We start from the raw sequence: 9,033 nt of genomic DNA, 5'->3' as shown, positions 1-9,033 counted from the left end.
TTGTATCCAAGGCTGCTGATATAGCAAAGCGTCAACTTGAACAGAAGCCTAGGCCAGAATGGAAGGAGAAAAAGAAAACCAGTCAACCGAAGGAGAAACCAAATAAAGAAATGAAAGATATACAAAAGGTGTGGTAATCTATTGAATGCTTAAGGTTTACATAAAGCCAGGAATACACTGTACAATATTAAACATCCTGGAAATATATGGCACACTGTACAATAAACCAGCGGTTAAATCTTGCTGTTGCTATCGGTAGAGTGTACGATGGACTCCCCCCTCACTTAGCAGCTGTTTTTCCCCAAATGACATATACGATTTCAACGAGAGATGGGTAAACAGTTATGAATATTGGCAGGGAGAAATGGAAGTGCATAAAATAATTAGTTGAGGCATTGGGTATGTTGTTGAAGTGGATTGAGTGTAGTGTGAGCTGACTGAAAAATGTTGTATAACGTATCCTACTGATTGAGCAATTCCACAGCGGACCAGTTTATTCACTCATGCATTTCTATTGGCTATCAGAATGCATCACCTGTCGCACTGCAGGAGCTCTGACAAAACATTTGGTTATGAGACTTTTCATCGTGTGGGGGTCATGATGTTGTCTGGAGAACATGGAGGGGAGGGGGGGGCATTTAATATACTTCGTTGCCCCCAACCCCTGGTGACACTATGCCTCAAGATTAAAATACAATCCAGAAAAATGGTCTGCGACAAGTGAAATTGTAGAAATATCGTTCTGTCTATCATGCAGTGTATGTCCACTTTAAGTATTCTGGATGTGTAAACTGTCTCTTGTTTATCCTTGCACAGATTCTCCTGTACCCAACACTGAAGATATAGTTAAAAGAGTACAGAGCTGGCTGGTGAGTTTCGCACTATATTATTAAAGAACTTCCCTCATTATTTCAGAACATTTTGTCCAAATGTTGCAAAAGTGAGTATTCAAGACCAGAGTTGCTTGAAAGGAACACCCTAGAAGGGGGTACACTGATTTTGAAGTTGGCAGCTTTTTTTCTCTCTCTCCACAGTAATTGGTAATCAGTTTGCCAGCAGTGGACATTTTGACATGGCTGTTAAGTATTTTACGGATGCAATTAAGTACAACCCTGCAGAGTTTAGGTGAGAAACTACAATCATCTTGAAAAGTCAAACTGTTCACCAATTATTTTGAATAAATACATGTGATTTAAATGGTTTGCATGATGAGGTTCCTAGGCTGTGCCATCAACTAGGATAATTGATTTGGTTTAAATCACCACTTTCTCAGGTTTTCAATGTGCTTTTAAAACTAAAAACAAACTGCTTTTGTGTTTCAGGCTGTTTGGCAACCCGGTCCTTCTGTTATGAGAAGATCCAGGACTATGAGAAAGCCTTTGGCTGATGCGGAGTTGGCCCTCAACATGAGTCCTGGCTGGGTCAAAGGCCTCTACAGAAAAGGCAGAGCTCTGGCAGGGCTGAAGGTAATGTCGTTTGATGCCAGGGTCCGTTATGGAGCGTTGAACCATTATCCTCTCTGGATGCCTTTCAAACTTGGATGATATTTTTGTAAAAATGTCAACTATCCCTTTTTTGTAACCATGCCAAGTTGTGTACTTCCTGTCTTTTCGCCAAACATGAATCGGTACATGAGCATGTGCCTCATGCTCATGTTTTATCTTATTGTTTACTATTCAGACTGAGAATCTTACATTTTAGCGTAGAGAGAATTTACAATAATTTCCCCACAGAGATACGATGAAGCCGCCCAGGCCTTAAAGGAAGTGCTGCGGTTGGACAGCTCCTGTGCCGATGCCGCCCAGGAACTTATGAGGGTCCAGATAACACAGCTAATGGTCAGCAACATGAGGATGGGAGTTGACAGTTATCACACACCCAGCTGCATTAGGACAATTTTTATAAACATGGAAGGAGACCATTTTAGTCTCTTATGGGTTACTGTAGTAGAAACGATGTACAACTGGTTGGACTCAATAGTATTCAGATACCATTTGAAAGGTGTTACATATTTCTGAAGCAATGTTTTGTGGTCTTGTTGCAGGGTTTGGCTTTTCCCGGGAACAGAGCTCAAATGCCTTAATAATTCACGGAACGTGGAGAAATCACTTGAGGCACTGTCCAAAATATCTGGTAAGAGCATCTGAAGGTTTCTCTTCTGTGGAGGTAGGCAACTTGACATATATATTGTTGGAGTCCAGAGTTATTTGAACTGAGCAACCTCAGACATTTAGGGACTTGTTTTAGGAATCCTCTATAATGGCAGTTATCCAACTGCAAGTGTTACCTATCCTGCCAAAGTGGACTGTGTCTACAGCACCTCTACAACATCAGAGTTCCCCTCAGCCCCAAAACCTCATCAGGCCCAGCATTCACAAAGCCTTCAGAACAGACACAAGACCAACACCCCCATAAGGACCATGTCGGAAAACTTTCCCGTAGTAACGTAAGTTTGATATCTACTTGACTGTTTTTCTATTCCCAGTCCTTGACATGAAAATGTAATATTAGAGATAGTGTCTGTTTTCATGTATACTGCTACTGGTTGTAATGTGTGTTTTTGGTAGGTGTAGCAATTTGATATTTGCTTTTACTTACAGTAAATTATACCCTATTTGGGTTGGAAACTTGGTCCCTTCAGCGACGGAGGCTATGATTATAGAGAGATTTGAGGGGTAAGTGAATGCACCACATATTTTAATTGAACCCTCAGGGAAGTGGGGCAGTAAGAAAGATCTCCTTTACACACCATTCATTTAGATATTGGGATGGAAGTTAGCATAGTGGTTAGAGCATTGGGCCAGTTACAAAAGGTTGCTGGATCAAATCCCAAATGACATTGGCTTATCATTGTAGTCAGTGGTTTTCTGTTGCCTGCTAATGATGAATGTTGGTCCATATAAACGTATGTTGGGATCGTGTCACAGCTAATAAGTAAAGTAATTCTGCGTTAATCATTAACTGGTGCAAATAATTTCATGACTTTTTTTCGTTCTTTTTCTTCGTGGTCCTGTATTTGCGGTCTCATAGTTTCAATGTAACTTCAACCCCCCAAATAAATTGACTACTTTGCATCAACGTGGAAAACGGATTTCATTGGCTTAATCTCGTCACTGGCATTTTTGTAAAAAAAATTAATAATCGCTCTAAATTTAATGACATGGTGATTTCACTTAGAATTTGTGTTATTTGACAACTGATATCTGGTAAATCAAAACTAGGCATTGAACTGACATCTGTGCCCAGTGGCTAGTAGTTTCAAATGTTATATTTTTCTTTCTTCTGTACTGATCAGTAAACCTGGCGGTCTATGGTGAACATGTAACGTTCAAATGAAGATTTTTTTGTAATGTCTTCGGTTGAATTGGTTCAATAAATTACATTTCGCTTGGTCATTTCTTTCGAACTTATATTTCTGAAAATATTAAAGTTGTCATGCATTTACTCTGTGACTTTAACATGTCTTTATGACAGTACAATCACCTATCTGTCCTATAACATCAAACGAGGTTCTTCATGGTTTGTACGGGATGTTAATCGTGGTAAGAGCTTCACCGTCACTTTGCAGGAGGAAGAACGCTTACGAGCAATGGTATTGTACTCCGGCAAATCAACCAGTAGGTGGCAGCACAGGCGTGGCATCCACAGGAGGGAATACTGAGGAAGTTGATCAATTTACTGCAGGCAAAGCACTGCATGATTCTAGATTTTGTGGTAACCATTTTTAACCAACTGATGTGATGTCACCTTAACCCATATGAGTCTGGGGGAAGGGGGGTTCCTTCTAAGCTATATGGAATTGTTTTAGGTTATATGAAGGATAATTTAGCTTTTGGATTTGGAATTTTAAGACCCTTGAAGTATAAAACATTGTGCCAGTCAAAAGTTTAGACAAATACTCATTCAAGGGTGTTCTTGTTTTAAACATTGTAGAATGATAGTGAAGACATGGACACTGTAATAATCAAATCAAATCAAAATGTATTTGTCACATACACATGGTTAGCAGATGTTAATGCGAGTGTAGCGAAATGCTTGTGCTTCTAGTTCCGACAATGCAGTAATAACCAACAAGTAATCTAACTAACAATTCCAAAACTACTGTCTTATACACAGTGTAAGGGGATAAAGAATATGTACATAAAGATATATGAATGAGTGATGGTACAGAGCAGCATAGGCAAGATACAGTAGATGGTATCGAGGACAGTATATACATATGAGATGAGTATGTAAACAAAGTGGCATAGTTAAAGTGGCTAGTGATACATGTATTACATAAGGATGCAGTAGATATAGAGTACAGTATATACGTATGCATATGAGATGAATAATGTAGGGTATGTAACATTATAATAGGTAGCATTGTTTAAAGTGGCTAGTGATATATTTTACATCAATTCCCATTATTACAGTGGCTGGAGTTGAGTCAGTGTCAGTGTGTTGGCAGCAGCCACTCAATGTTAGTGGTGGCTGTTTAACAGTCCGATGGCCTTGAGATAGAAGCTGTTTTTCAGTCTCTCGGTCCCAGCTTTGATGCACCTGTACTGACCTCGCCTTCTGGATGATAGCGGGGTGAACAGGCAGTGGCTCGGGTGGTTGATGTCCTTGATGATCTTTATGGCCTTCCTGTAACATCAGGTGGTGTAGGTGTCCTGGAGGGCAGGTAGTTTGCCCTGTTGATGCGTTGTGCAGACCTCACTACCCTCTGGAGAGCCTTACGGTTGTGGGCGGAGCAGTTGCCATACCAGGTGGTGATGCAGCCCGCCAGGATGCTCTCGATTGTGCATCTGTAGAAGTTTGTGAGTGCTTTTGGTGACAAGCCGAATTTCTTCAGCCTCCTGAGGTTGAAGAGGCGCTGTCTTTGCAACTTCCTTCACAACAGCCCTGCTCTGTCTGAGTGGACCAATTGCAGTTTGTCTGTGATGCCACTGCAGACGAACTTAAAACTTGAAGAGCCTCTCCACTACTGTTCCATCGATGTGGTGGGGGTGGTCTCTGACACTGCATCACAGTGAAGTGTTACAATCATCTCCTTAGTTTTGTGACACAACTGGCTGTGTGAGGCAGTCCCATGACAGTGCACACCTGAGGCCCCTCAGCTTCCCTGGGAGGGTCTCGGCTGGGGGTAATTTACTTGGCCACTGTTGTGTGACTCCTTGTGGCTGGCCAGTTGAGGTGCCTGCAGGCTGGTGAACAGGGAGTCAGCAGGAGGGGCTCAGAACACACCCTTGGTGGGGCTGGCCCGGTTTGAGGATGGTGGGGAGGAGATGTTGCTTCCAGTTCATTTCCCAATCACCAGTGGCCAAATGGGGCACTGGCATTCAGGAAGGTGAGTGCTACGGGCGGTAGTCGTTTAGCTCAGTTACCTTAGCTTTCTTGGGAACAGGAACAATGGTGGCCCTCTTGAAGCATGTGGGAACAGCAGACTGGTATAGGGATTGGTTGAATATGTCCGTAAACACACCGGCCAGCTGGTCTGCGCATGCTCTGAGGGCGCGGCTGGGGATGCCGTCTGGGCCTGCAGCCTTGCGAGGGTTAACACGTTTAAATGTCTTACTCACTTCGGCTGCAGTGAAGGAGAGACCGCATGATTCCGTTGCAGGCCGTGTCAGTGGCACTGTATTGTCCTCAAAGCGGGCAAAAGTTATTTAGTTACAGTCTAGACAGACACCTAGGTACTTATAGATGTCCACATATTCAAGGTCGGAACCATCCAGGGTGGTGATGCTAGTCAGGCGTGCGGGTGCAGTCAGCGAAAGGTTGAAAAGCATGCATTTGGTTTTACTAGCGTTTAAGAGCAGTTGGAGGCCACGGAAGTAGTGTTGTATGGCATTGAACCTCGTTTGGAGGTTAGATAGCACAGTGTCCAAGGACGGGCCGGAAGTATATAGAATGGTGTCGTCTGCGTAGAGGTGGATCAGGGAATCGCCCGCAGCAAGAGCAACATCATTGATATATACAGAGAAAAGAGTCGGCCCGAGAATTGAACCCTGTGGCACCCCCAATAGAGACTGCCAGAGGACCGGACAGCATGCCCTCCGATTTGACACACTGAACTCTGTCTGCAAAGTAGTTGGTGAACCAGGCAAGGCAGTCATCAGAAAAACCGAGGCTACTGAGTCTGCCGATAAGAATATGGTGATTGACAGAGTCGAAAGCCTTGGCAAGGTCGATGAAGACGGCTGCACAGTACTGTCTTTTATCGATGGCGGTTATGATATCGTTTAGTACCTTGAGCGTGGCTGAGGTGCACCCGTGACCGGCTCGGAAACCAGATTGCACAGCGGAGAAGGTACGGCGGGATTCGAGATGGTCAGTGACCTGTTTGTTGACTTGGCTTTTGAAGACCTTAGATAGGCAGGGCAGGATGGATATAGGTCTGTAACCGTTTGGGTCCAGGGTGTCACCCCCTTTGAAGAGGGGGATGACTGCGGCAGCTTTCCAATCCTTGGGGATCTCAGACGATATGAAAGAGAGGTTGAACAGGCTGGTAATAGGGGTTGCGACAATGGCGGCGGATAGTTTCAGAAATAGAGGGTCCAGATTGTCAAGCCCAGCTGATTTGTACGGGTCCAGGTTTTGCAGCTCTTTCAGAACATCTGCTATCTGGATTTGGGTAAAGGAGAACCTGGAGAGGCTTGGGCGAGTAGCTGCAGGGGCGGAGCGCTGTTGGCCGGGTTGGAAGTAGCCAGGCAGAAAAGCATGACAACCGATGAAATGCTTGTTGAAGTTTTTGATAATCATGGGTTTATCTGTGGTGACCGTGTTACCTAGCCTCAGTGCAGTGGGCAGCTGGGAGGAGGTGCTCTTGTTCTCATGGACTTCACAGTGTCCCAAGAACTTTTGGAGTTGGAGCTACAGGATGCAAACTTCTGCCTGAAGAAGCTGGCCTTAGCTTTCCTGACTGACTGCGTGTTTGGTTTCTGACTTCCCTGAACAGTTGCATATGTAGGTCCTATTCGGATCTTTGAAGTCGCCACAGGATGTTTTTGCTGGTCGAGGGCAGTCCAGGTCTGGAGTGAACCAAGGGCTACATCTGTTCTTAGTTCTGCATTTTTTGAACGGAGCATGCTTATCCTAAATGATGAGGAGATTACCACTTTTAAAGAATGACCAGGCATCCTCAACTAGCTGAGGATGAGGTCAATGTCCTTCCAGGATACCCGGGCCAGGTCGATTAGAAAGGCCTGCTCACAGAAGTGTTTTAGGGAGCGTTTGACAGTGATAAGGGGGTGGTCGTTTGACTGCGGCTCCGTAGCGGATACAGGCAATGAGGCAGTGATCGCTGAGATCCTGGTTGAAGACAGCGGAGGTGTATTCGGAGGGCCAGTTGGTCAGGATGACGTCTATGAGGGTGCCCTTGTTTACAGATTTAGGGTTGTACCTGGTGGGTTCCTTGATGATTTGTGTGAGATTGAGGGCATCTAGCTTAGATTGTAGGACTGCTGGGGTGTTAAGCATATCCCAGTTTAGGTCACCTAACAGAACAAACTCTGAAGCTAGAAGGGGGGCGATCAATTCACAAATGGTGTCCAGGGCACAGCTGGGAGCTGAGGGGGGTCGGTAGCAGGCGGCAACAGTGAGAGACTTATTTCTGGAGAGAGTAATTTTTAAAATTAGTAGTTCGAACTGTTTGGGTATGGACCTGGAAAGTATGACATTACTTTGCAGGCTATCTCTGCAGTAGACTGCAACTCCTCCCCCTTTGGCAGTTCTATCTTGACAGAAAATGTTATAGTTGGGTATGGAAATCTCAGAATTTTTGGTGGTCTTCCTGAGCCAGGATTCAGACACGGCAAGGACATCAGGGTTAGCAGAGTGTGCTAAAGCAGTGAGTAAAACAAACCTAGGGAGGAGGCTTCTGATGTTGACATGCATGAAACCAAGGCTTTTTCGATCACAGAAGTCAACAAATGAGGGTGCCTGGGGACATGCAGGGCCTGGGTTTACCTCCACATCACCCGCGGAACAGAGGAGGAGTAGTATGAGGCTGCGGCTAAAGGCTATCAAAACTGGTCGCCTAGAGCGTTGGGGACAGAGAATAAAAGGAGCAGATTTCTGGGCATGTTAGAATATATTCAGGGCATAATGCGCAGACAGGGGTATGGTGGGGTGCGGGTACAGCTGCGGTAAGCCCAGGCACTGGGTGATGATGAGAGAGGTTGTATCTCTGGACATGCTGGTTGTAATGGGTGAGGTCACCGCATGTGTGGGAGGTGGGACAAAGGTATCAGGGGTATGAAGAGTGGAACTAGGGGCTCCATTGTAAACTAAAACAATGATAACTAACCTGAACAACAGTATACAAGGCATATTGACATTTGAGAGAGACATACAGCGAGGTATACAGTAATCACAGGTGTTGAATTGGGAGAGCTAGCTAAAACAGTAGGTGAGACAACAACAGCTAATCAGCTAGCACAACAACAGCAGGTAAAATGGCGTTGAATAGGCAGGGAGGGTCGGATTAACTACACACAGAGCCTGATTGCAGCTGGGGCCGACAGATAAAACATAAACAAGCAGAATGGAGTACCGTGATTAATGGACAGTCCAGCATGCATCAGCTATGTAGCCAAGTGATCAGTGTCCAGGGGACAGCGGTGGATGGGGCAGGGAAGCTAGACTGGCGAGTATTATCCAGGTATGGCCGGGCTAGCTTCAAGCTAAGTGGATGGAAACGCTAGCCAGGAGTAATCATCCGGGGTTGCGGTTAGCTAGTTAGCTAGTTGTGAAGATCCAGCTGAAAATGTTTGCGGTGGGAATCCGGGGATAAAAAATAATAGGTCCGTTATGCTCTGGTTAGAGTAGCGTTGTTCGAACTGGCGAGAGCTTTCCGAGCTAAAGGTCAGCTGATGACCGGTTAGCTGATGACCGCTAGCAATGGTTTGCTGACTGATAGCTGGTAGTTAGCTGGCTAGCTTCAGTTGAGGGGTTCCGGATCCGAAGTAAATATAAATACTTTAGAAAAAAAAGCAGATCCGCGCTACATTGGGTGAGGCGGGTTGCAGGAGAGTAATTTAGAAGTTG

At 44.9% G+C, this 9,033-nt stretch overlaps 2 long non-coding RNA genes across 2 annotated transcripts; both read left to right on the top strand.

The window, feature by feature from the left end:
* The first annotated feature begins 806 nt into the window (after positions 1-806).
* LOC121842178 lies at positions 807-1,853 on the top strand. Its single transcript, XR_006080977.1, has 4 exons — positions 807-869; positions 1,035-1,125; positions 1,323-1,466; positions 1,734-1,853. It is a non-coding gene; the product is annotated as an uncharacterized LOC121842178 (long non-coding RNA).
* A 180-nt stretch (positions 1,854-2,033) lies between these two features.
* On the top strand, positions 2,034-2,761 carry LOC121842179. Its single transcript, XR_006080978.1, has 3 exons — positions 2,034-2,133; positions 2,248-2,446; positions 2,601-2,761. It is a non-coding gene; the product is annotated as an uncharacterized LOC121842179 (long non-coding RNA).
* Positions 2,762-9,033: the final 6,272 nt, after the last annotated feature.

The sequence above is a fragment of the Oncorhynchus tshawytscha genome, unplaced genomic scaffold, assembly GCF_018296145.1.
Source record: "Oncorhynchus tshawytscha isolate Ot180627B unplaced genomic scaffold, Otsh_v2.0 Un_contig_9138_pilon_pilon, whole genome shotgun sequence".
Classification (NCBI taxonomy): Eukaryota; Metazoa; Chordata; class Actinopteri; order Salmoniformes; family Salmonidae; genus Oncorhynchus; species Oncorhynchus tshawytscha.
The sequence above is the reverse complement of the archived record's forward strand: the minus strand, read 5'-3'. Positions and strand labels throughout refer to the sequence as shown.